Source organism: Rhinoderma darwinii, chromosome 2 (genome assembly GCF_050947455.1).
Source record: "Rhinoderma darwinii isolate aRhiDar2 chromosome 2, aRhiDar2.hap1, whole genome shotgun sequence".
NCBI lineage: Eukaryota > Metazoa > Chordata > Amphibia > Anura > Rhinodermatidae > Rhinoderma > Rhinoderma darwinii.
This window is the reverse complement of record NC_134688.1, coordinates 328,111,488-328,131,722: the sequence shown is the minus strand read 5'-3', so window position 1 is coordinate 328,131,722 and position 20,235 is coordinate 328,111,488. Positions and strand designations below refer to the sequence as shown.

General features: G+C 41.9%; 93 pseudogenes; all 93 read left to right on the top strand.

Annotated features, from left to right (window-relative positions):
• Positions 1 to 15: 15 nt before the first annotated feature.
• Positions 16 to 134, top strand: LOC142745205 (5S ribosomal RNA; annotated as a pseudogene).
• A 67-nt stretch (positions 135 to 201) lies between these two features.
• Positions 202 to 320, top strand: LOC142747329 (5S ribosomal RNA; annotated as a pseudogene).
• A 67-nt stretch (positions 321 to 387) lies between these two features.
• LOC142745573 (5S ribosomal RNA) lies at positions 388 to 506 on the top strand (annotated as a pseudogene).
• Positions 507 to 573: 67 nt separating this feature from the next.
• Positions 574 to 692, top strand: LOC142744206 (5S ribosomal RNA; annotated as a pseudogene).
• A 67-nt stretch (positions 693 to 759) lies between these two features.
• On the top strand, positions 760 to 878 carry LOC142745363 (5S ribosomal RNA; annotated as a pseudogene).
• Positions 879 to 945: 67 nt separating this feature from the next.
• LOC142744672 (5S ribosomal RNA) lies at positions 946 to 1,064 on the top strand (annotated as a pseudogene).
• A 67-nt stretch (positions 1,065 to 1,131) lies between these two features.
• On the top strand, positions 1,132 to 1,250 carry LOC142747671 (5S ribosomal RNA; annotated as a pseudogene).
• A 67-nt stretch (positions 1,251 to 1,317) lies between these two features.
• On the top strand, positions 1,318 to 1,436 carry LOC142745694 (5S ribosomal RNA; annotated as a pseudogene).
• A 67-nt stretch (positions 1,437 to 1,503) lies between these two features.
• Positions 1,504 to 1,622, top strand: LOC142744850 (5S ribosomal RNA; annotated as a pseudogene).
• A 67-nt stretch (positions 1,623 to 1,689) lies between these two features.
• Positions 1,690 to 1,808, top strand: LOC142744240 (5S ribosomal RNA; annotated as a pseudogene).
• A 67-nt stretch (positions 1,809 to 1,875) lies between these two features.
• On the top strand, positions 1,876 to 1,994 carry LOC142744091 (5S ribosomal RNA; annotated as a pseudogene).
• Positions 1,995 to 2,061: 67 nt separating this feature from the next.
• Positions 2,062 to 2,180, top strand: LOC142743850 (5S ribosomal RNA; annotated as a pseudogene).
• Positions 2,181 to 2,247: 67 nt separating this feature from the next.
• LOC142745537 (5S ribosomal RNA) lies at positions 2,248 to 2,366 on the top strand (annotated as a pseudogene).
• Positions 2,367 to 2,619: 253 nt separating this feature from the next.
• Positions 2,620 to 2,738, top strand: LOC142745293 (5S ribosomal RNA; annotated as a pseudogene).
• Positions 2,739 to 2,805: 67 nt separating this feature from the next.
• Positions 2,806 to 2,924, top strand: LOC142745693 (5S ribosomal RNA; annotated as a pseudogene).
• Positions 2,925 to 2,991: 67 nt separating this feature from the next.
• On the top strand, positions 2,992 to 3,110 carry LOC142744849 (5S ribosomal RNA; annotated as a pseudogene).
• A 67-nt stretch (positions 3,111 to 3,177) lies between these two features.
• Positions 3,178 to 3,296, top strand: LOC142744239 (5S ribosomal RNA; annotated as a pseudogene).
• A 67-nt stretch (positions 3,297 to 3,363) lies between these two features.
• On the top strand, positions 3,364 to 3,482 carry LOC142744079 (5S ribosomal RNA; annotated as a pseudogene).
• A 67-nt stretch (positions 3,483 to 3,549) lies between these two features.
• Positions 3,550 to 3,668, top strand: LOC142743849 (5S ribosomal RNA; annotated as a pseudogene).
• A 67-nt stretch (positions 3,669 to 3,735) lies between these two features.
• On the top strand, positions 3,736 to 3,854 carry LOC142744671 (5S ribosomal RNA; annotated as a pseudogene).
• A 253-nt stretch (positions 3,855 to 4,107) lies between these two features.
• On the top strand, positions 4,108 to 4,226 carry LOC142745292 (5S ribosomal RNA; annotated as a pseudogene).
• A 67-nt stretch (positions 4,227 to 4,293) lies between these two features.
• Positions 4,294 to 4,412, top strand: LOC142745624 (5S ribosomal RNA; annotated as a pseudogene).
• A 253-nt stretch (positions 4,413 to 4,665) lies between these two features.
• On the top strand, positions 4,666 to 4,784 carry LOC142746401 (5S ribosomal RNA; annotated as a pseudogene).
• A 253-nt stretch (positions 4,785 to 5,037) lies between these two features.
• LOC142746227 (5S ribosomal RNA) lies at positions 5,038 to 5,156 on the top strand (annotated as a pseudogene).
• A 67-nt stretch (positions 5,157 to 5,223) lies between these two features.
• LOC142747327 (5S ribosomal RNA) lies at positions 5,224 to 5,342 on the top strand (annotated as a pseudogene).
• A 67-nt stretch (positions 5,343 to 5,409) lies between these two features.
• On the top strand, positions 5,410 to 5,528 carry LOC142744205 (5S ribosomal RNA; annotated as a pseudogene).
• Positions 5,529 to 5,595: 67 nt separating this feature from the next.
• Positions 5,596 to 5,714, top strand: LOC142745203 (5S ribosomal RNA; annotated as a pseudogene).
• Positions 5,715 to 5,781: 67 nt separating this feature from the next.
• Positions 5,782 to 5,900, top strand: LOC142747326 (5S ribosomal RNA; annotated as a pseudogene).
• A 67-nt stretch (positions 5,901 to 5,967) lies between these two features.
• LOC142745572 (5S ribosomal RNA) lies at positions 5,968 to 6,086 on the top strand (annotated as a pseudogene).
• Positions 6,087 to 6,153: 67 nt separating this feature from the next.
• Positions 6,154 to 6,272, top strand: LOC142744204 (5S ribosomal RNA; annotated as a pseudogene).
• A 67-nt stretch (positions 6,273 to 6,339) lies between these two features.
• On the top strand, positions 6,340 to 6,458 carry LOC142745362 (5S ribosomal RNA; annotated as a pseudogene).
• Positions 6,459 to 6,525: 67 nt separating this feature from the next.
• LOC142744670 (5S ribosomal RNA) lies at positions 6,526 to 6,644 on the top strand (annotated as a pseudogene).
• A 67-nt stretch (positions 6,645 to 6,711) lies between these two features.
• LOC142747660 (5S ribosomal RNA) lies at positions 6,712 to 6,830 on the top strand (annotated as a pseudogene).
• Positions 6,831 to 6,897: 67 nt separating this feature from the next.
• Positions 6,898 to 7,016, top strand: LOC142745692 (5S ribosomal RNA; annotated as a pseudogene).
• A 67-nt stretch (positions 7,017 to 7,083) lies between these two features.
• Positions 7,084 to 7,202, top strand: LOC142746757 (5S ribosomal RNA; annotated as a pseudogene).
• A 67-nt stretch (positions 7,203 to 7,269) lies between these two features.
• LOC142744518 (5S ribosomal RNA) lies at positions 7,270 to 7,388 on the top strand (annotated as a pseudogene).
• Positions 7,389 to 7,455: 67 nt separating this feature from the next.
• Positions 7,456 to 7,574, top strand: LOC142745951 (5S ribosomal RNA; annotated as a pseudogene).
• A 67-nt stretch (positions 7,575 to 7,641) lies between these two features.
• LOC142747648 (5S ribosomal RNA) lies at positions 7,642 to 7,760 on the top strand (annotated as a pseudogene).
• Positions 7,761 to 7,827: 67 nt separating this feature from the next.
• On the top strand, positions 7,828 to 7,946 carry LOC142745691 (5S ribosomal RNA; annotated as a pseudogene).
• A 67-nt stretch (positions 7,947 to 8,013) lies between these two features.
• LOC142746756 (5S ribosomal RNA) lies at positions 8,014 to 8,132 on the top strand (annotated as a pseudogene).
• Positions 8,133 to 8,199: 67 nt separating this feature from the next.
• Positions 8,200 to 8,318, top strand: LOC142744517 (5S ribosomal RNA; annotated as a pseudogene).
• Positions 8,319 to 8,385: 67 nt separating this feature from the next.
• LOC142745950 (5S ribosomal RNA) lies at positions 8,386 to 8,504 on the top strand (annotated as a pseudogene).
• Positions 8,505 to 8,571: 67 nt separating this feature from the next.
• LOC142746727 (5S ribosomal RNA) lies at positions 8,572 to 8,690 on the top strand (annotated as a pseudogene).
• A 67-nt stretch (positions 8,691 to 8,757) lies between these two features.
• Positions 8,758 to 8,876, top strand: LOC142745448 (5S ribosomal RNA; annotated as a pseudogene).
• Positions 8,877 to 8,943: 67 nt separating this feature from the next.
• On the top strand, positions 8,944 to 9,062 carry LOC142745723 (5S ribosomal RNA; annotated as a pseudogene).
• Positions 9,063 to 9,129: 67 nt separating this feature from the next.
• LOC142747012 (5S ribosomal RNA) lies at positions 9,130 to 9,248 on the top strand (annotated as a pseudogene).
• Positions 9,249 to 9,687: 439 nt separating this feature from the next.
• LOC142747325 (5S ribosomal RNA) lies at positions 9,688 to 9,806 on the top strand (annotated as a pseudogene).
• A 67-nt stretch (positions 9,807 to 9,873) lies between these two features.
• Positions 9,874 to 9,992, top strand: LOC142746237 (5S ribosomal RNA; annotated as a pseudogene).
• Positions 9,993 to 10,059: 67 nt separating this feature from the next.
• On the top strand, positions 10,060 to 10,178 carry LOC142744157 (5S ribosomal RNA; annotated as a pseudogene).
• Positions 10,179 to 10,245: 67 nt separating this feature from the next.
• Positions 10,246 to 10,364, top strand: LOC142743824 (5S ribosomal RNA; annotated as a pseudogene).
• A 67-nt stretch (positions 10,365 to 10,431) lies between these two features.
• Positions 10,432 to 10,550, top strand: LOC142746969 (5S ribosomal RNA; annotated as a pseudogene).
• Positions 10,551 to 10,617: 67 nt separating this feature from the next.
• Positions 10,618 to 10,736, top strand: LOC142744282 (5S ribosomal RNA; annotated as a pseudogene).
• Positions 10,737 to 10,803: 67 nt separating this feature from the next.
• On the top strand, positions 10,804 to 10,922 carry LOC142746126 (5S ribosomal RNA; annotated as a pseudogene).
• A 67-nt stretch (positions 10,923 to 10,989) lies between these two features.
• Positions 10,990 to 11,108, top strand: LOC142744847 (5S ribosomal RNA; annotated as a pseudogene).
• Positions 11,109 to 11,175: 67 nt separating this feature from the next.
• On the top strand, positions 11,176 to 11,294 carry LOC142745461 (5S ribosomal RNA; annotated as a pseudogene).
• Positions 11,295 to 11,361: 67 nt separating this feature from the next.
• Positions 11,362 to 11,480, top strand: LOC142747324 (5S ribosomal RNA; annotated as a pseudogene).
• Positions 11,481 to 11,547: 67 nt separating this feature from the next.
• Positions 11,548 to 11,666, top strand: LOC142745800 (5S ribosomal RNA; annotated as a pseudogene).
• A 67-nt stretch (positions 11,667 to 11,733) lies between these two features.
• Positions 11,734 to 11,852, top strand: LOC142745615 (5S ribosomal RNA; annotated as a pseudogene).
• Positions 11,853 to 11,919: 67 nt separating this feature from the next.
• Positions 11,920 to 12,038, top strand: LOC142745460 (5S ribosomal RNA; annotated as a pseudogene).
• Positions 12,039 to 12,292: 254 nt separating this feature from the next.
• Positions 12,293 to 12,411, top strand: LOC142745291 (5S ribosomal RNA; annotated as a pseudogene).
• Positions 12,412 to 12,478: 67 nt separating this feature from the next.
• LOC142745305 (5S ribosomal RNA) lies at positions 12,479 to 12,597 on the top strand (annotated as a pseudogene).
• Positions 12,598 to 12,664: 67 nt separating this feature from the next.
• Positions 12,665 to 12,783, top strand: LOC142745948 (5S ribosomal RNA; annotated as a pseudogene).
• Positions 12,784 to 12,850: 67 nt separating this feature from the next.
• On the top strand, positions 12,851 to 12,969 carry LOC142744703 (5S ribosomal RNA; annotated as a pseudogene).
• Positions 12,970 to 13,036: 67 nt separating this feature from the next.
• LOC142746214 (5S ribosomal RNA) lies at positions 13,037 to 13,155 on the top strand (annotated as a pseudogene).
• Positions 13,156 to 13,222: 67 nt separating this feature from the next.
• On the top strand, positions 13,223 to 13,341 carry LOC142745722 (5S ribosomal RNA; annotated as a pseudogene).
• A 67-nt stretch (positions 13,342 to 13,408) lies between these two features.
• Positions 13,409 to 13,527, top strand: LOC142746818 (5S ribosomal RNA; annotated as a pseudogene).
• A 67-nt stretch (positions 13,528 to 13,594) lies between these two features.
• On the top strand, positions 13,595 to 13,713 carry LOC142747180 (5S ribosomal RNA; annotated as a pseudogene).
• A 253-nt stretch (positions 13,714 to 13,966) lies between these two features.
• LOC142744108 (5S ribosomal RNA) lies at positions 13,967 to 14,085 on the top strand (annotated as a pseudogene).
• Positions 14,086 to 15,006: 921 nt separating this feature from the next.
• On the top strand, positions 15,007 to 15,125 carry LOC142747323 (5S ribosomal RNA; annotated as a pseudogene).
• Positions 15,126 to 15,192: 67 nt separating this feature from the next.
• On the top strand, positions 15,193 to 15,311 carry LOC142747322 (5S ribosomal RNA; annotated as a pseudogene).
• Positions 15,312 to 15,378: 67 nt separating this feature from the next.
• Positions 15,379 to 15,497, top strand: LOC142747252 (5S ribosomal RNA; annotated as a pseudogene).
• A 67-nt stretch (positions 15,498 to 15,564) lies between these two features.
• LOC142745606 (5S ribosomal RNA) lies at positions 15,565 to 15,683 on the top strand (annotated as a pseudogene).
• Positions 15,684 to 15,750: 67 nt separating this feature from the next.
• LOC142746602 (5S ribosomal RNA) lies at positions 15,751 to 15,869 on the top strand (annotated as a pseudogene).
• A 67-nt stretch (positions 15,870 to 15,936) lies between these two features.
• On the top strand, positions 15,937 to 16,055 carry LOC142747321 (5S ribosomal RNA; annotated as a pseudogene).
• Positions 16,056 to 16,122: 67 nt separating this feature from the next.
• On the top strand, positions 16,123 to 16,241 carry LOC142746497 (5S ribosomal RNA; annotated as a pseudogene).
• A 253-nt stretch (positions 16,242 to 16,494) lies between these two features.
• On the top strand, positions 16,495 to 16,613 carry LOC142746024 (5S ribosomal RNA; annotated as a pseudogene).
• A 67-nt stretch (positions 16,614 to 16,680) lies between these two features.
• On the top strand, positions 16,681 to 16,799 carry LOC142747025 (5S ribosomal RNA; annotated as a pseudogene).
• Positions 16,800 to 16,866: 67 nt separating this feature from the next.
• On the top strand, positions 16,867 to 16,985 carry LOC142744039 (5S ribosomal RNA; annotated as a pseudogene).
• A 67-nt stretch (positions 16,986 to 17,052) lies between these two features.
• On the top strand, positions 17,053 to 17,171 carry LOC142747118 (5S ribosomal RNA; annotated as a pseudogene).
• A 253-nt stretch (positions 17,172 to 17,424) lies between these two features.
• Positions 17,425 to 17,543, top strand: LOC142747194 (5S ribosomal RNA; annotated as a pseudogene).
• A 67-nt stretch (positions 17,544 to 17,610) lies between these two features.
• Positions 17,611 to 17,729, top strand: LOC142746358 (5S ribosomal RNA; annotated as a pseudogene).
• Positions 17,730 to 17,796: 67 nt separating this feature from the next.
• On the top strand, positions 17,797 to 17,915 carry LOC142745388 (5S ribosomal RNA; annotated as a pseudogene).
• A 67-nt stretch (positions 17,916 to 17,982) lies between these two features.
• LOC142744203 (5S ribosomal RNA) lies at positions 17,983 to 18,101 on the top strand (annotated as a pseudogene).
• Positions 18,102 to 18,353: 252 nt separating this feature from the next.
• Positions 18,354 to 18,472, top strand: LOC142743809 (5S ribosomal RNA; annotated as a pseudogene).
• Positions 18,473 to 18,539: 67 nt separating this feature from the next.
• Positions 18,540 to 18,658, top strand: LOC142745683 (5S ribosomal RNA; annotated as a pseudogene).
• Positions 18,659 to 18,725: 67 nt separating this feature from the next.
• Positions 18,726 to 18,844, top strand: LOC142746432 (5S ribosomal RNA; annotated as a pseudogene).
• Positions 18,845 to 18,911: 67 nt separating this feature from the next.
• On the top strand, positions 18,912 to 19,030 carry LOC142747117 (5S ribosomal RNA; annotated as a pseudogene).
• Positions 19,031 to 19,097: 67 nt separating this feature from the next.
• LOC142744299 (5S ribosomal RNA) lies at positions 19,098 to 19,216 on the top strand (annotated as a pseudogene).
• Positions 19,217 to 19,283: 67 nt separating this feature from the next.
• Positions 19,284 to 19,402, top strand: LOC142747320 (5S ribosomal RNA; annotated as a pseudogene).
• Positions 19,403 to 19,469: 67 nt separating this feature from the next.
• LOC142746589 (5S ribosomal RNA) lies at positions 19,470 to 19,588 on the top strand (annotated as a pseudogene).
• Positions 19,589 to 19,655: 67 nt separating this feature from the next.
• Positions 19,656 to 19,774, top strand: LOC142744349 (5S ribosomal RNA; annotated as a pseudogene).
• Positions 19,775 to 19,841: 67 nt separating this feature from the next.
• Positions 19,842 to 19,960, top strand: LOC142745647 (5S ribosomal RNA; annotated as a pseudogene).
• A 67-nt stretch (positions 19,961 to 20,027) lies between these two features.
• Positions 20,028 to 20,146, top strand: LOC142745745 (5S ribosomal RNA; annotated as a pseudogene).
• The last annotated feature ends 89 nt before the right edge of the window (positions 20,147 to 20,235 follow it).

The following is a 20,235-nucleotide window of genomic DNA, read 5'->3' as shown; positions in this document are numbered from 1 at the left end:
ATTAAAGCATTTAATGTCAATGGCCATTCTAAGCTGAATGTCCCTGCTCTCGTCAGATCGCAGAAATTACACAGCTTAAGGCCTCGCTAGTACCAGTGTGGGAGACAGTCTGGGAATCCGTGGTGCGGTTGACTTTTTATTATGTCGTTTAGATTTTGTTTCACAATCGATTAAAAAGGACTATGGATTAAAGCATTTAATGTCAATGGCCATTCTAAGCTGAATGTGCCTGCTCTCGTCAGATCGCAGAAGTTACACAGCTTAAGGCCTCGCTAGTACCAGTGTGGGAGACTGTCTGGGAATCCGTGGTGCGGTTGACTTTTTATTATGTCGTTTAGATTTTGTTTCACAATAGATTAAATAGGACTATGGATTAAAGCATTTAACGTCAATGGCCATTCTAAGCTGAATGTGCCTTCTCTCGTCAGAACGCAGAAGTTACACAGCTTAAGGCCTCGCTAGTACCAGTGTGGGAGACTGTCTGGGAATCCGTGGTGCGGTTGACTTTTTATTATGTCGTTTAGATTTTGTTTCACAATCGATTAAAAAGGACTATGGATTAAAGCATTTATTGTCAATGGCCATTCTAAGCTGAATGTGCCTGCTCTCGTCAGATCGCAGAAGTTACACAGCTTAAGGCCTTGCTAGTACCAGTGTGGGAGACTGTCTGGGAATCCGTGGTGCGGTTGACTTTTTATTATGTCGTTTAGATTTTGTTTCACAATCAATTAAAAAGGACTATGGATTAAAGCATTTAATGTCAATGGCCATTCTAAGCTGAATGTCCCTGCTCTCGTCAGATCGCAGAAATTACACAGCTTAAGGCTTCGCTAGTACCAGTGTGGGAGACTGTCTGGGAATCTGTGGTGCGGTTGACTTTTTATTATGTCGTTTAGATTTTGTTTCACAATCGATTAAAAAGGACTATGGATTAAAGCATTTAATGTCAATGGCCATTCTAAACTGAATGTGCCTGCTCTCGTCAGATCGCAGAAGTTACACAGCTTAAGGCCTCGCTAGTACCAGTGTGGGAGACTGTCTGGGAATCCGTGGTGCGGTTGACTTATTATTATGTCGTTTAGATTTTGTTTCACAATCGATTAAAAAGGACTATGGATTAAACCATTTAATGTCAATGGCCATTCTGAGCTGAATGTGCCTGCTCTCGTCAGATCGCAGAAGTTACACAGCTTAAGGCCTCGCTAGTACCAGTGTGGGAGACTGTCTGGGAATCCGTGGTGCGGTTGACTTTTTATTATGTCGTTTAGATTTTGTTTCACAATCGATTAAAAAGGACTATGGATTAAAGCATTTATTGTCGATGGCCATTCTAAGCTGAATGTGCCTGCTCTCGTCAGATCGCAGAAGTAACACAGCTTAAGGCCTTGCTAGTACCAGTGTGGGAGACTGTCTGGGAATCCGTGGTGCGGTTGACTTTTTATTATGTCGTTTAGATTTTGTTTCACAATCGATTAAAAAGGACTATGGATTAAAGCATTTAATGTCAATGGCCATTCTAAGCTGAATGTGCCTGCTCTCGTCAGATCGCAGAAGTTACACAGCTTAAGGCCTCGCTAGTACCAGTGTGGGAGACTGTCTGGGAATCCGTGGTGCGGTTGAATTTTTATTATGTCGTTTAGATTTTGTTTCACAATCGATTAAAAAGGACTATGGATTAAAACATTTAATGTCAATGGCCATTCTAAGCTGAATGTCCCTGCTCTCGTCAGATCGCAGAAGTTACACAGCTTAAGGCCTCACTAGTACCAGTGTGGGAGACTGTCTGGGAATCCGTGGTGCGGTTGACTTTTTATTATGTCGTTTAGATTTTGTTTCACAATCGATTAAAAAGGACTATGGATTAAAGCATTTATTGTCAACGGCCATTCTAAGCTGAATGTGCCTGCTCTCGTCAGATCGCAGAAGTTTAGCAGCTTAAGGCCTTGCTAGTACCAGTGTGGGAGACTGTCTGGGAATCCGTGGTGCGGTTGACTTTTTATTATGTCGTTTAGATTTTGTTTCACAATCAATTAAAAAGGACTATGGATTAAAGCATTTAATGTCAATGGCCATTCTAAGCTGAATGTCCCTGCTCTCGTCAGATCGCAGAAATTACACAGCTTAAGGCCTCGCTAGTACCAGTGTGGGAGACTGTCTGGGAATCCGTGGTGCGGTTGACTTTTTATTATGTCGTTTAGATTTTGTTTCACAATCGATTAAAAAGGTCTATGGATTAAAGCATTTAATGTCAATGGCCATTCTAAACTGAATGTGCCTGCTCTCGTCAGATCGCAGAAGTTACACAGCTTAAGGCCTCGCTAGTACCAGTGTGGGAAACTGTCTGGGAATCCGTGGTGCGGTTGACTTCTTATTATGTCGTTTAGATTTTGTTTCACAATCGATTAAATAGGACTATGGATTAAAGCATTTAACGTCAATGGCCATTCTAAGCTGAATGTGCCTTCTCTTGTCAGAACGCAGAAGTTACACAGCTTAAGGCCTCGCTAGTACCAGTGTGGGAGACTGTCTGGGAATCCGTGGTGCGGTTGAATTTTTATTATGTCGTTTAGATTTTGTTTCACAATCGATTAAAAAGGACTATGGATTAAAGCATTTAATGTCAATGGCCATTCTAAGCTGAATGTCCCTGCTCTCGTCAGATTGCAGAAGTTACACAGCTTAAGGCCTCGCTAGTACCAGTGTGGGAGACTGTCTGGGAATCCGTGGTGCGGTTGACTTTTTATTATGTCGTTTAGATTTTGTTTCACAATCGATTAAAAAGGACTATGGATTAAAGCATTTATTGTCGATGGCCATTCTAAGCTGAATGTGCCTGCTCTCGTCAGATCGCAGAAGTAACACAGCTTAAGGCCTTGCTAGTACCAGTGTGGGAGACTGTCTGGGAATCCGTGGTGCGGTTGACTTTTTATTATGTCGTTTAGATTTTGTTTCACAATCGATTAAAAAGGACTATGGATTAAAGCATTTAATGTCAATGGCCATTCTAAGCTGAATGTGCCTGCTCTCGTCAGATCGCAGAAGTTACACAGCTTAAGGCCTCGCTAGTACCAGTGTGGGAGACTGTCTGGGAATCCGTGGTGCGGTTGAATTTTTATTATGTCGTTTAGATTTTGTTTCACAATCGATTAAAAAGGACTATGGATTAAAACATTTAATGTCAATGGCCATTCTAAGCTGAATGTCCCTGCTCTCGTCAGATCGCAGAAGTTACACAGCTTAAGGCCTCACTAGTACCAGTGTGGGAGACTGTCTGGGAATCCGTGGTGCGGTTGACTTTTTATTATGTCGTTTAGATTTTGTTTCACAATCGATTAAAAAGGACTATGGATTAAAGCATTTATTGTCAACGGCCATTCTAAGCTGAATGTGCCTGCTCTCGTCAGATCGCAGAAGTTTAGCAGCTTAAGGCCTTGCTAGTACCAGTGTGGGAGACTGTCTGGGAATCCGTGGTGCGGTTGACTTTTTATTATGTCGTTTAGATTTTGTTTCACAATCAATTAAAAAGGACTATGGATTAAAGCATTTAATGTCAATGGCCATTCTAAGCTGAATGTCCCTGCTCTCGTCAGATCGCAGAAATTACACAGCTTAAGGCCTCGCTAGTACCAGTGTGGGAGACTGTCTGGGAATCCGTGGTGCGGTTGACTTTTTATTATGTCGTTTAGATTTTGTTTCACAATCGATTAAAAAGGTCTATGGATTAAAGCATTTAATGTCAATGGCCATTCTAAACTGAATGTGCCTGCTCTCGTCAGATCGCAGAAGTTACACAGCTTAAGGCCTCGCTAGTACCAGTGTGGGAGACTGTCTGGGAATCCGTGGTGCGGTTGACTTCTTATTATGTCGTTTAGATTTTGTTTCACAATCGATTAAATAGGACTATGGATTAAAGCATTTAACGTCAATGGCCATTCTAAGCTGAATGTGCCTTCTCTTGTCAGAACGCAGAAGTTACACAGCTTAAGGCCTCGCTAGTACCAGTGTGGGAGACTGTCTGGGAATCCGTGGTGCGGTTGAATTTTTATTATGTCGTTTAGATTTTGTTTCACAATCGATTAAAAAGGACTATGGATTAAAGCATTTAATGTCAATGGCCATTCTAAGCTGAATGTCCCTGCTCTCGTCAGATTGCAGAAGTTACACAGCTTAAGGCCTCGCTAGTACCAGTGTGGGAGACTGTCTGGGAATCCGTGGTGCGGTTGACTTTTTATTATGTCGTTTAGATTTTGTTTCACAATCGATTAAAAAGGACTATGGATTAAAGCATTTACTGTCAATGGCCATTCTAAGCTGAATGTCCATGCTCTCGTCAGATCGCAGAAGTTACACAGCTTAAGGCCTCGCTAGTACCAGTGTGGGAGACTGTCTGGGAATCCGTGGTGCGGTTGACTTTTTATTATGTCGTTTAGATTTTGTTTCACAATCGATTAAAAAGGACTATGGATTAAAGCATTTAATGTCAATGGCCATTCTAAGCTGAATGTGCCTTCTCTCGTCAGATCGCAGAATTTACACAGCTTAAGGCCTCGCTAGTACCAGTGTGGGAGACTGTCTGGCAATCCGTGGTGCGGTTGACTTTTTATTATGTCGTTTAGATTTTGTTTCACAATCGATTAAAAAGGTCTATGGATTAAAGCATTTAATGTCAATGGCCATTCTAAGCTGAATGTGCCTGCTCTCGTCAGATCGTAGAAGTTACACAGCTTAAGGCCTCGCTAGTGCCAGTGTGGGAGACTGTCTGGGAATCCGTGGTGCGGTTGACTTTTTAATATGTCGTTTAGATTTTGTTTCACAATAGATTAAATAGGACTATGGATTAAAGCATTTAATGTCAATGGCAATTCTAAGCTGAATGTGCCTGCTCTTGTTAGATCGCAGAAGTTACACAGCTTAACGCCTCACTAGTACCAGTGTGGGAGACTGTCTGGGAATCCGTGGTGTGGTTGACTTTTTATTATGTTGTTAAGATTTAGTTTCACAATAGATTAAATAGGACTATGGATTAAAGCATTTAACGTCAATGGCCATTCTAAGCTGAATGTGCCTGCTCTCGTCAGATCGCAGAAGTTACACAACTTAAGGCCTCGCTAGTACCAGTGTGGGAGACTGTCTGGGAATCCGTGGTGCAGTTGAATTTTTATTATGTCGTTTAGATTTTGTTTCACAATCGATTAAAAAGGACTATGGATTAAAGCATTTAATGTCAATGGCCATTCTAAGCTGAATGTGCCTGCTCTCGTCAGATCGCAGAAGTTACACAGCTTAAGGCCTCGCTAGTACCAGTGTGGGAGACTGTCTGGGAATCCGTGGTGCGGTTGACTTTTTATTATGTCGTTTAGATTTTGTTTCACAATCGATTAAAAAGGACTATGGATTAAAGCATTTATTGTCAATGGCCATTCTAAGCTGAATGTGCCTGCTCTCGTCAGATCGCAGAAGTTACACAGCTTAAGGCCTTGCTAGTACCAGTGTGGGAGACTGTCTGGGAATCCGTGGTGCGGTTGACTTTTTATTATGTCGTTTAGATTTTGTTTCACAATCAATTAAAAAGGACTATGGATTAAAGCATTTAATGTCAATGGCCATTCTAAGCTGAATGTCCCTGCTCTCGTCAGATCGCAGAAATTACACAGCTTAAGGCCTCGCTAGTACCAGTGTGGGAGACAGTCTGGGAATCCGTGGTGCGGTTGACTTTTTATTATGTCGTTTAGATTTTGTTTCACAATCGATTAAAAAGGACTATGGATTAAAGCATTTAATGTCAATGGCCATTCTAAGCTGAATGTGCCTGCTCTCGTCAGATCGCAGAAGTTACACAGCTTAAGGCCTCGCTAGTACCAGTGTGGGAGACTGTCTGGGAATCCGTGGTGCGGTTGACTTTTTATTATGTCGTTTAGATTTTGTTTCACAATAGATTAAATAGGACTATGGATTAAAGCATTTAACGTCAATGGCCATTCTAAGCTGAATGTGCCTTCTCTCGTCAGAACGCAGAAGTTACACAGCTTAAGGCCTCGCTAGTACCAGTGTGGGAGACTGTCTGGGAATCCGTGGTGCGGTTGACTTTTTATTATGTCGTTTAGATTTTGTTTCACAATCGATTAAAAAGGACTATGGATTAAAGCATTTATTGTCAATGGCCATTCTAAGCTGAATGTGCCTGCTCTCGTCAGATCGCAGAAGTTACACAGCTTAAGGCCTTGCTAGTACCAGTGTGGGAGACTGTCTGGGAATCCGTGGTGCGGTTGACTTTTTATTATGTCGTTTAGATTTTGTTTCACAATCAATTAAAAAGGACTATGGATTAAAGCATTTAATGTCAATGGCCATTCTAAGCTGAATGTCCCTGCTCTCGTCAGATCGCAGAAATTACACAGCTTAAGGCTTCGCTAGTACCAGTGTGGGAGACTGTCTGGGAATCTGTGGTGCGGTTGACTTTTTATTATGTCGTTTAGATTTTGTTTCACAATCGATTAAAAAGGACTATGGATTAAAGCATTTAATGTCAATGGCCATTCTAAACTGAATGTGCCTGCTCTCGTCAGATCGCAGAAGTTACACAGCTTAAGGCCTCGCTAGTACCAGTGTGGGAGACTGTCTGGGAATCCGTGGTGCGGTTGACTTATTATTATGTCGTTTAGATTTTGTTTCACAATCGATTAAAAAGGACTATGGATTAAACCATTTAATGTCAATGGCCATTCTGAGCTGAATGTGCCTGCTCTCGTCAGATCGCAGAAGTTACACAGCTTAAGGCCTCGCTAGTACCAGTGTGGGAGACTGTCTGGGAATCCGTGGTGCGGTTGACTTTTTATTATGTCGTTTAGATTTTGTTTCACAATCGATTAAAAAGGACTATGGATTAAAGCATTTATTGTCGATGGCCATTCTAAGCTGAATGTGCCTGCTCTCGTCAGATCGCAGAAGTAACACAGCTTAAGGCCTTGCTAGTACCAGTGTGGGAGACTGTCTGGGAATCCGTGGTGCGGTTGACTTTTTATTATGTCGTTTAGATTTTGTTTCACAATCAATTAAAAAGGACTATGGATTAAAGCATTTAATGTCAAAGGCCATTCTAAGCTGAATGTCCCTGCTCTCGTCAGATTGCAGAAATTACACAGCTTAAGGCCTCGCTAGTACCAGTGTGGGAGACTGTCTGGGAATCCGGGGTGCGGTTGACTTTTTATTATGTCGTTTAGATTTTGTTTCACAATCGATTAAAAAGGACTATGGATTAAAGCATTTAATGTCAATGGCCATTCTAAGCTGAATGTCCCTGCTCTCGTCAGATCGCAGAAGTTACACAGCTTAAGGCCTCGCTAGTACCAGTGTGGGAGACTGTCTGGGAATCTGTGGTGCGGTTGACTTTATATTATGTCGTTTAGATTTTGTTTCACAATCGATTAAAAAGGACTATGGATTAAAGCATTTAATGTCAATGGCCATTCTAAGCTGAATGTGCCTTCTCTCGTCAGATCGCAGAAGTTACACAGCTTAAGGCCTCGCTAGTACCAGTGTGGGAGACTGTCTGGGAATCCGTGGTGCGGTTGACTTTTTATTATGTCGTTTAGATTTTGTTTCACAATCGATTAAAAAGGACTATGGATTAAACCATTTAATGTCAATGGCCATTCTGAGCTGAATGTGCCTGCTCTCGTCAGATCGCAGAAGTTACACAGCTTAAGGCCTCGCTAGTACCAGTGTGGGAGACTGTCTGGGAATCCGTGGTGCGGTTGACTTTTTATTATGTCGTTTAGATTTTGTTTCACAATCGATTAAAAAGGACTATGGATTAAAGCATTTATTGTCGATGGCCATTCTAAGCTGAATGTGCCTGCTCTCGTCAGATCGCAGAAGTAACACAGCTTAAGGCCTTGCTAGTACCAGTGTGGGAGACTGTCTGGGAATCCGTGGTGCGGTTGACTTTTTATTATGTCGTTTAGATTTTGTTTCACAATCAATTAAAAAGGACTATGGATTAAAGCATTTAATGTCAAAGGCCATTCTAAGCTGAATGTCCCTGCTCTCGTCAGATTGCAGAAATTACACAGCTTAAGGCCTCGCTAGTACCAGTGTGGGAGACTGTCTGGGAATCCGGGGTGCGGTTGACTTTTTATTATGTCGTTTAGATTTTGTTTCACAATCGATTAAAAAGGACTATGGATTAAAGCATTTAATGTCAATGGCCATTCTAAGCTGAATGTCCCTGCTCTCGTCAGATCGCAGAAGTTACACAGCTTAAGGCCTCGCTAGTACCAGTGTGGGAGACTGTCTGGGAATCTGTGGTGCGGTTGACTTTATATTATGTCGTTTAGATTTTGTTTCACAATCGATTAAAAAGGACTATGGATTAAAGCATTTAATGTCAATGGCCATTCTAAGCTGAATGTGCCTTCTCTCGTCAGATCGCAGAAGTTACACAGCTTAAGGCCTCGCTAGTACCAGTGTGGGAGACTGTCTGGGAATCCGTGGTGCGGTTGACTTTTTATTATGTCGTTTAGATTTTGTTTCACAATCGATTAAAAAGGACTATGGATTAAAGCATTTAATGTCAATGGCCATTCTAAGCTAAATGTGCCTGCTCTCGTCAGATCGTAGAAGTTACACAGCTTAAGGCCTCGCTAGTACCAGTGTGGGAGACTGTCTGGGAATCCGTGGTGTGGTTGACTTTTTAATATGTCGTTTAGATTTTGTTTCACAATAGATTAAATAGGACTATGGATTAAGGCTTTTAATGTCAATGGCCATTCTAAGCTGAATGTGCCTGCTCTCGTCAGATCGCAGAAGTTACACAGCTTAAGGCCTCGCTAGTACCAGTGTGGGAGACTGGCTGGGAATCCGTGGTGCGGTTGAATTTTTATTATGTCGTTTAGATTTTGTTTCACAATCGATTAAAAAGGACTATGGATTAAAGCATTTAATGTCAATGGCCATTCTAAGCTGAATGTCCCTGCTCTCGTCAGATCGCAGAAGTTACACAGCTTAAGCCCTCGCTAGTACCAGTGTGGGAGACTGTCTGGGAATCCGTGGTGCGGTTGACTTTTTATTATGTTGTTTAGATTTTGTTTCACAATAGATTAAATAGGACTATGGATTAAGGCTTTTAATGTCAATGGCCATTCTAAGCTGAATGTGCCTGCTCTCGTCAAATCGCAGAAGTTACACAGCTTAAGGCCCCGCTAGTTCCAGTGTGGGAGACTGTCTGGGAATCCGTGGTGCGGTTGACTTTTTATTATGTCGTTTAGATTTTGTTTCACAATCGATTAAAAAGGACTATGGATTAAAGCATTTAATGTCAATGGCCATTCTAAGCTGAATGTGCCTGCTTTCGTTAGATCGCAGAAGTTACACAGCTTAATGCCTCACTAGTACCAGTGTGGGAGACTGTCTGGGAATCCGTGGTGCGGTTGCCTTTTTATTATGTCGTTTAGATTTTGTTTCACAATCGATTAAAAAGGACTATGGATTAAAGCATTTAATGTCAATGGCCATTCTAAGCTGAATGTCCCTGCTCTCGTCAGATCGCAGAAGTTACACAGCTTAAGACCTCGCTAGTATCAGTGTGGGAGACTGTCTGGGAATCCTTGGTGCGGTTGACATTTTATGATGTTGTTTAGATTTTGTTTCACAATAGATTAAATAGGACTATGGATTAAGGCTTTTAATGTCAATGGCCATTCTAAGCTGAATGTGCCTGCTCTCGTCAGATCGCAGAAGTTACACAGCTTAAGGCCTCGCTAGTACCAGTGTGGGAGACTGTCTGGGAATCCGTGGTGCGGTTGACTTTTTATTATGTCGTTTAGATTTTGTTTCACAATCGATTAAAAAGGACTATGGATTAAAGCATTTAATGTCAATGGCCATTCTAAGCTGAATGTTCCTGCTCTCGTTAGATCGCAGAAGTTACACAGCTTAACGCCTCGCTAGTACCAGTGTGGGAGACTGTCTGGGAATCCGTGGTGCGGTTGACTTTTTATTATGTCGTTTAGATTTTGTTTCACAATAGATTAAATAGGACTATGGATTAAAGCATTTAACGTCAATGGCCATTCTAAGCTGAATGTGCCTGCTCTCGTCAGATCGCAGAAGTTACACAGCTTAAGGCCTCGCTAGTACCAGTGTGGGAGACTGTCTGGGAATCTGTGGTGCGGTTGACTTTTTATTATGTCGTTTAGATTTTGTTTCACAATAGATTAAATAGGACTATGGATTAAAGCATTTAACGTCAATGGCCATTCTAAGCTGAATGTGCCTGCTCTCGTCAGAACGCAGAAGTTACACAGCTTAAGGCCTCGCTAGTACCAGCGTGGGAGACTGTCTGCGAATCCGTGGTGCTGTTGACTTTTTATTATGTCGTTTAGATTTTGTTTCACAATCGATTAAAAAGGACTATGGATTACAGCATTTAATGTCAATGGCCATTCTAAGCTGAATGTGCCTGCTCTCGTCAGATCGCAGAAGCTACACAGCTTAAGAACTCGCTAGTACCCGTGTGGGAGACTGTCTGGGAATACGTGGTGCGGTTGACTTTTTATTATGTCGTTTAGATTTTGTTTCACAATCGATTAAAAAGGACTATGGATTAAATCATTTAATGTCAGTGGCCATTCTAAGCTGAATGTGCCTGCTCTCGTCAGATCGCAGAAGTTACACAGCTTAAGGCCTCGCTAGTACCAGTGTGGGAGACTGTCTGGGAAACCGTGGTGCGGTTGACTTTTTATTATGTCGTTTAGATTTTGTTTCACAATAGATTAAATAGGACTATGGATTAAAGCATTTAACGTCAATGGTCATTCTAAGCTGAATGTGCCTGCTCTCGTCTGAATGCAGAAGTTACACAGCTTAAGGCCTCGCTAGTACCAGTGTGGGAGACTGTCTGGGAATCCGTGGTGCGGTTGAATTTTTATTATGTCGTTTAGATTTTGTTTCACAATCGATTAAAAAGGACTATGGATTAAAGCATTTAATGTCAATGGCCATTCTAAGCTGAATGTGCCTGCTCTCGTCAGATCGCAGAAGTTACACAGCTTAAGGCCTCGCTAGTACCAGTGTGGGAGACTGTCTGGGAATCCGTGGTGCGGTTGAATTTTTATTATGTCGTTTAGATTTTGTTTCACAATCGATTAAAAAGGACTATGGATTAAAGCATTTAATGTCAATGGCCATTCTAAGCTGAATGTCCCTGCTCTCGTCAGATCGCAGAAGTTACACATCTTAAGGCCTCGCTAGTACCAGTGTGGGAGACTGTCTGGGAATCCGTGGTGCGGTTGACTTATTATTATGTCGTTTAGATTTTGTTTCACAATCGATTAAAAAGGACTATGGATTAAAGCATTTAATGTCAATGGCCATTCTAAGCTGAATGTGCCTGCTCTCGTCAGATCGCAGAAGTTACACAGCTTAAGGCCTCGCTAGTACCAGTGTGGGAGACTGTCTGGGAATCCGTGGTGCGGTTGACTTTTTATTATGTCGTTTAGATTTTGTTTCACAATAGATTAAATAGGACTATGGATTAAAGCATTTAACGTCAATGGCCATTCTAAGCTGAATGTGCCTGCTCTCGTCTGAATGCAGAAGTTACACAGCTTAAGGCCTCGCTAGTACCAGTGTGGGAGACTGTCTGGGAATCCGTGGTGCGGTTGAATTTTTATTATGTCGTTTAGATTTTGTTTCACAATCGATTAAAAAGGACTATGGATTAAAGCATTTAATGTCAATGGCCATTCTAAGCTGAATGTGCCTGCTCTCGTCAGATCGCAGAAGTTACACAGCTTAAGGCCTTGCTAGTACCAGTGTGGGAGACTGTCTGGGAATCCGTGGTGCGGTTGAATTTTTATTATGTCGTTTAGATTTTGTTTCACAATCTATTAAAAAGGACTATGGATTAAAGCATTTAATGTCAATGGCCATTCTAAGCTGAATGTCCCTGCTCTCGTCAGATCGCAGAAGTTACACATCTTAAGGCCTCGCTAGTACCAGTGTGGGAGACTGTCTGGGAATCCGTGGTGCGGTTGACTTTTTATTATGTCGTTTAGATTTTGTTTCACAATAGATTAAATAGGACTATGGATTAAAGCATTTAACGTCAATGGCCATTCTAAGCTGAATGTGCCTTCTCTCGTCAGAACGCAGAAGTTACACAGCTTAAGGCCTCGCTAGTACCAGTGTGGGAGACTGGCTGGGAATACGTGGTGCGGTTCAATTTTTAATTATGTCGTTTAGATTTTGTTTCACAATCGATTAAAAAGGACTATGGATTAAAGCATTTAATGTCAATGGCCATTCTAAGCTGAATGTCCCTGCTCTCGTCAGATTGCAGAAGTTACACAGCTTAAGGCCTCGCTAGTACCAGTGTGGGAGACTGTCTGGGAATCCGTGGTGCGGTTGACTTTTTATTATGTCGTTTAGATTTTGTTTCACAATCGATTAAAAAGGACTATGGATTAAAGCATTTAATGTCAATGGCCATTCTAAGCTGAATGTCCCTGCTCTCGTCAGATCGCAGAAGTTACACAGCCTAAGGCCTCGCTAGTACCAGTGTGGGAGACTGTCTGGGAATCCGTGGTGCGGTTGACTTTATATTATGTCGTTTAGATTTTGTTTCACAATCGATTAAAAAGGACTATGGATTAAAGCATTTAATGTCAATGGCCATTCTAAGCTGAATGTGCCTTCTCTCGTCAGATCGCAGAAGTTACACAGCTTAAGGCCTCGCTAGTACCAGTGTGGGAGACTGTCTGGGAATCCGTGGTGCGGTTGACTTTTTATTATGTCGTTTAGATTTTGTTTCACAATCGATTAAAAAGGACTATGGATTAAAGCATTTAATGTCAATGGCCATTCTAAGCTGAATGTGCCTGCTCTCGTCAGATCGTAGAAGTTACACAGCTTAAGGCCTCGCTAGTACCAGTGTGGGAGACTGTCTGGGAATCCGTGGTGCGGTTGACTTTTTAATATGTCGTTTAGATTTTGTTTCACAATAGATTAAATAGGACTATGGATTAAGGCTTTTAGTGTCAATGGCCATTCTAAGCTGAATGTGCCTGCTCTCGTCAGATCGCAGAAGTTACACAGCTTAAGGCTTCGCTAGTACCAGTGTGGGAGACTGGCTGGGAATCCGTGGTGCGGTTGAATTTTTATTATGTCGTTTAGATTTTGTTTCACAATCGATTAAAAAGGACTATGGATTAAAGCATTTAATGTCAATGGCCATTCTAAGCTGAATGTCCCTGCTCTCGTCAGATCGCAGAAGTTACACAGCTTAAGCCCTCGCTAGTACCAGTGTGGGAGACTGTCTGGGAATCCGTGGTGCGGTTGACTTTTTATTATGTTGTTTAGATTTTGTTTCACAATAGATTAAATAGGACTATGGATTAAGGCTTTTAATGTCAATGGCCATTCTAAGCTGAATGTGCCTGCTCTCGTCAAATCGCAGAAGTTACACAGCTTAAGGCCTCGCTAGTTCCAGTGTGGGAGACTGTCTGGGAATCCGTGGTGCGGTTGACTTTTTATTATGTCGTTTAGATTTTGTTTCACAATCGATTAAAAAGGACTATGGATTAAAGCATTTAATGTCAATGGCCATTCTAAGCTGAATGTGCCTGCTCTCGTTAGATCGCAGAAGTTACACACCTTAACGCCTCGCTAGTACCAGTGTGGGAGACTGTCTGGGAATCCGTGGTGCGGTTGACTTTTTATTATGTCGTTTAGATTTTGTTTCACAATAGATTGAATAGGACTATGGATTAAAGGATTTAACGTCAATGGCCATTCTAAGCTGAATGTGCCTGCTCTCGTCAGATCGCAGAAGTTACACAGCTTAAGTCCTCGCTAATACCAATGTGGGAGACTGTCTGGGAATCCGTGGTGCGGTTGAATATTTATTATGTCGTTTAGATTTTGTTTCACAATCGATTAAAAAGGACTATGGATTAAAGCATTTAATGTCAATGGCCATTCTAAGCTGAATGTCCCTGCTCTCGTCAGATCGCAGAAGTTACACAGCTTAAGGCCTTGCTAGTACCAGTGTGGGAGACTGTCTGGGAATCCATGGTGCGGTTGACTTTTTATTATGTCGTTTAGATTTTGTTTCACAATCGATTAAAAAGGACTATGGATTAAAGCATTTAAAGGCATGGTGTCGCCCCAAAAACATGTTTTTTTTTTTAAATTTAAACATTTAGTGTGTGGGTGATTAAACATTGTTCAAATTTTTTTTATTTTTTTCGCGAGTCAGGAAATATTATAAATTTTTTCAAATTTATAATACTACCCATTTTTGGTCACTAGATGGAGCTGTTTGGAGCTAGTTCCCAAAATTGCAGCATTGCAACATTGGGTTAAAAGCTATCGCTCTAGTGAGCTCTCAGCAATCCCCCCTCCTTTATCCTGGCTAGTGCCGGGATAAACGAGGGGTTTGAAAGGTTTAACCTCCTACACTGTGTGTCGCCATTTTTTGAGGTAACCCACAGTGTAGTAGGTTTACATGCAGTAGTAAACACACACAAACACTAACATACATTGAAATCGCTTACCTGCTCCTGCCGCCGCGGCCCGTCCGCTCCCTTTGCTGCCGCTGTTCCATGTGCACTTGTCCGGAAGCCGCGACCGGAAGTAGTAATATTACTGTCCAGCCGCGACTTCCGGTCCACGGGAAAATGGCGCCGGACGGCGCCAATTTCGAATAGGACTGTGTGGGAGCGGCGCATGCGCAGTTCCCACACAGACGCCGTACACGGCAGTCAATGGGACGGGAGCCGTTCGCAGTCCCTATGGGACTGTGGCTGCCGTATTCCATGTCTGTGTGTGTCGTTAATCGACACACACAGAAATGGAACAAAAAATGGCAGCCCCCATAGGGAAGAAAAAGTGTGAAAATAAGAAACAGTAAAACACAAACACACAAATGAAAATAAACGTTTATATGAAGGCACTAACATCTTTAACATATAAAAAAAATATTTGTGATGACACTGTTCCTTTAATGTCAATGGCCATTCTAAGCTGAATGTGCCTGCTCTCGTCAGATCGCAGAAGTTACACAGCTTAAGGCCTCGCTAGTACCAGTGTGGGAGACTGTCTGGGAATCCGTGGTGCGGTTGACTTTTTATTATGTCGTTTAGATTTTGTTTCACAATAGATTAAATAGGACTATGGATTAAAGCATTTAACGTCAATGGCCATTCTAAGCTGAATGTGCCTGCTCTCGTCAGATCGCAGAAGTTACACAGCTTAAGGCCTCGCTAGTACCAGTGTGGGAGACTGTCTGGGAATCCGTGGTGCGGTTGACTTTTTATTATGTCGTTTAGATTTTGTTTCACAATCGATTAAAAAGGACTATGGATTAAAGCATTTAATGTCAATGGCCATTCTAAGCTGAATGTCCCTGCTCTCGTCAGATCGCAGAAGTTACACAGTTTAAGGCCTCGCTAGTACCAGTGTGGGAGACTGTCTGAGAATCCGTGATGCGGTTGACTTTTTATTATGTCGTTTAGATTTTGTTTCACAATCGATTAAAAAGTACTATGGATTAAAGCATTTAATGTCAATGGCCATTCTAAGCTGAATGTGCCTGTTCTCGTCAGATCGCAGTAGTTACACAGTTTAAGGCCTCGCTAGTACCAGTGTGGGAGACTGTCTGGGAATCCGTGGTGCGGTTGACTTTTTATTATGTCGTTTAGATTTTGTTTCACAATCGATTAAAAAGGACTATGGATTAAAGCATTTAATGTCAATGGCCATTCTAAGCTGAATGTCCCTGCTCTCGTCAGATCTCAGAAGTTACACAGCTTAAGGCCTCACTAGTACCAGTGTGGGAGACTGTCGGGGAATCCGTGGTGCGGTTGACTTTTTATTATGTCGTTTAGATTTTGTTTCACAATCGATTAAAAAGGACTATGGATTAAAGCATTTAATGTCAATGGCCATTCTAAGCTGAATGTGCCTGCTCTCGTCAGATCGCAGAAGTTACACAGCTTAAGGCCTCGCTAGTACCAGTGTGGGAGACTGTCTGGGAATCCGTGGTGCGGTTGACTTTTTATTATGTCGTTTAGATTTTGTTTCACAATCGATTAAAAAGGACTATGGATTAAAGCATTTAATGTTAATGGCCATTCTAAGCTGAATGTGCCTGCTCTCGTTAGATCGCAGAAGTTACACAGCTTAATGCCTCGCTAGTACCAGTGTGGGAGACTGTCTGGGAATCCGTGGTGCGGTTGACTTTTTATTATGTCGTTTAGATTTTGTTTCACAATAGATTAAATAGGACTATGGATTAAATGATTTAACGTCAATGGCCATTCTAAGCTGGATGTGCCTCCTCTCGTCAGATCGCAGAAGTTACACAGTTTAAGGCCTCACTAGTACCAGTGTGGGAGACTGTCTGGGAATCCGTGGCGCGGTTGAATTTTTATTATGTCGTTTAGATTTTGTTTCACAATCGATTAAAAAGGATTATGGATTAAAGCATTTAATGTCAATGGCCATTCTAAGCTGAATGTCCCTGCTCTCGTCAGATCGCAGAAGTTACACAGCTTAAGGCCTCGCTAGTACCAGTGTGGGAGACTGTCTGGGAATCTGTGGTGCGGCTGACTTTTTATTATGTCGTTTAGATTTTGTTTCACAATAGATTAAATAGGACTATGGATTAAAGCATTTAACGTCAATGGCCATTCTAAACTGAATGTGCCTGCTCTCGTCAGAACGCAGCAGTTACACAGCTTAAGGCCTCGCTAGTACCAGTGTGGGAGACTGTCTGGGAATCCGTGGAGCGGTTGAATTTTTATTATGTCGTTTAGATTTTGTTTCACAATCGATTAAAAAGGACTATGGATTAAAGCATTTAATGTCAATGGCCATTCTAAGCTGAATGTCCCTGCTCTCGTCAGATCGCAGAAGTTACACAGCTTAAGGCCTCGCTAGTACCAGTGTGGGAGACTGTCTGGGAATCCGTGGTGCGGTTGACTTTTTATTATGTTGTTTCGATTTTGTTTCACAATAGATTAAATAGGACTATGGATTAAGGTTTTTGATGTCAATGGCCATTCTAAGCTGAATGTACCTGCTCTCGTCAGATCGCAGAAGTTACACAGCTTAAGGCCTCGCTAGTACCAGTGTGGGAGACTATCTGGGAATCCGTGGTGCGGTTGACTTTTTATTATGTCGTTTAGATTTTGTTTCACAATCGATTAAAAAGGACTATGGATTAAAGCATTTAATGTCTATGGCAATTCTAAGCTGAATGTGCCTGCTCTCGTTAGATTGCAGAAGTTACACAGCTTAACGCCTCACTAGTACCAGTGTGGGAGACTGTCTGGGAATCCGTGGTGTGGTTGACTTTTTATTATGTCGTTAAGATTTAGTTTCACAATAGATTAAATAGGACTATGGATTAAAGCATTTAACGTCAATGGCCATTCTAATCTGAATGTGCCTGCTCTCGTCAGATCGCAGAAGTTACACAGCTTAAGGCCTCGCTAGTACCAGTGTGGGAGACTGTCTGGGAATCCATGGTGCGGTTGAATTTTTATTATGTCGTTTAGATTTTGTTTCACAATCGATTAAAAAGGACTATGGATTAAAGCATTTAATGTCAATGGCCATTCTAAGCTGAATGTCCCTTCTCTCGTCAGATCGCAGAAGTTACACAGCTTAAGGCCTCGCTAGTACCAGTGTGGGAGACTGTCTGGGAATCCGTGGTGCGGTTGACTTTTTATTATGTTGTTTAGATTTTGTTTCACAATCGATTAAAAAGGACTATGGATTAAAGCATTTATTGTCAATGGCCATTCTAAGCTGAATGTGCCTGCTCTCGTCAGATCGCAGAAGTTACACAGCTTAAGGCCTCGCTAGTATCAGTGTGGGAGACTGTCTGGGAATCTGTGGTGCGGTTGACTTTTTATTATGTCGTTTAGATTTTGTTTCACAATCAATTAAAAAGGACTATGGATTAAAGCATTTAATGTCAATGGCCATTCTAAGCTGAATGTGCCTGCTCTCGTCAGATCGCAGAAGTTACACAGCTTAAGGCCTTGCTAGTACCAGTGTGGGAGACTGTCTGGGAATCCGTGGTGCGGTTGACTTTTTATTATGTCGTTTAGATTTTGTTTCACAATAGATTAAATAGGACTATGGATTAAAGCATTTAACGTCAATGGCCATTCTAAGCTGAATGTGCCTGCTCTCGTCAGAACGCAGAAGTTACACAGCTTAAGGCCTCGCTAGTACCAGTGTTGGAGACTGTCTGGGAATCCGTGTTGCGGAAGAATTTTTATTATGTCGTTTAGATTTTGTTTCACAATCGATTAAAAAGGACTATGGATTAAGCATTTAATGTCAATGGCCATTCTAAGCTGAATGTCCCTGCTCTCGTCAGATCGCAGAAGTTACACAGCTTAAGGCCTCGCTAGTACCAGTGTGGGAGACTGTCTGGGAATTCGTGGTGCGGTTGACTTTTTATTATGTTGTTTAGATTTTGTTTCACAATAGATTAAATAGGACTATGGATTAAGGCATTTAATGTCAATGGCCATTCTAATCTGAATGTGCCTGCTCTCGTCAGATTGCAGAAGTTACACAGTTTAAGGCCTCGCTAGTACCAGTGTGGGAGACTGTCTGGGAATCCGTGGTGCGGTTGACTTTTTATTATGTTGTTTAGATTTTGTTTCACAATAGATTAAATAGGACTATGGATTAAGGCTTTTAATGGCAATGGCCATTCTAAGCTGAATGTGCCTGCTCTCGTCCGATCGCAGAAGTTACACAGCTTAAGGCCTCGTAAGTACCAGTGTGGGAGACTGTCTGGGAATCCGTTGTGCGGTTGACTTTTTATTATGTCGTTTAGATTTTGTTTCACAATCGATTAAAAAGGACTATGGATTAAAGCATTTAATGTTAATGGCCATTCTAAGCTGAATGTGCCTGCTCTCGTTAGATCGCAGAAATTACACAGCTTAACGCCTCGCTAGTACCAGTGTGGGAGACTGTCTGGGAATCCGTGGTGTGGTTGACTTTTTATTATGTCGTTTAGATTTTGTTTCACAATAGATTAAATAGGACTATGGATTAAAGCATTTAACGTCAATGGCCATTCTAAGCTGAATGTGCCTGCTCTCGTCAGATCGCAGAAGTTACACAGCTTAAGACCTCGCTAGTACCAGTGTGGGAGACTGTCTGGGAATCCGTGGTGCGGTTGACTTTATATTATGTTGTTTAGATTTTGTTTCACAATCGATTAAAAAGGACTCTGGATTAAAGCATTTATTGTCAATGGCCATTCTAAGCTGAATGTGCCTGCTCTCGTCAGATCGCAGAAGTTACACAGCTTAAGGCCTCGCTAGTACCAGTGTGGGAGACTGTCTGGGAATCCGTGGTGCGGTTGACTTTTTATTATGTCGTTTAGATTTTGTTTCACAATCGATTAAAGAGGACTATGGATTAAAGCATTTAATGTCAATGGCCATTCTAAGCTGAATGTGCCTGCTCTCGTCAGATCGCAGAAGTTACACAGCTTAAGGCCTCCCTAGTACCAGTGTGGGAGGCTGTCTGGGAATCCGTGGTGTGGTTGACTTTTTATTATGTCGTTTAGATTTTGTTTCACAATAAATTAAATAGGACTATGGATTAAACCATTTAACGTCAACGGCCATTCTAAGCTGAATGTGCCTGCTCTCGTCAGAACGCAGAAGTTACGCAGCTTAAGGCCTCGCTAGTACCAGTGTGGGAGACTGTCTGGGAATCCGTGGTGCGGTTGAATTTTTATTATGTCGTTTAGATTTTGTTTCACAATCGATTAAAAAGGACTATGGATTAAAGCATTTAAAGTCAATGGCCATTCTAAGCTGAATGTCCCTGCTCTCGTCAGATTGCAGAAGTTACACAGCTTAAGGCCTCACTAGTACCAGTGTGGGAGACTGTCTGGGAATCCGTGGTGCGGTTGACTTTTTATTATGTTGTTTAGATTTTGTTTCACAATAGATTAAATAGGACTATGGATTAAGCCTTTTAACGTCAATGGCCATTCTAAGCTGAATGTGCCTGCTCTCGTCAGATCGCAGAAGTTACCCAGCTTAAGGCCTCGCTACTACCAGTGTGGGAGACTGTCTGGGAATCCGTGGTGCGGTTGACTTTTTATTATGTCGTTTAGATTTTGTTTCACAATCGATTAAAAAGGACTATGGATTAAAGCATTTAATGTCAATGGCAATTCTAAGCTGA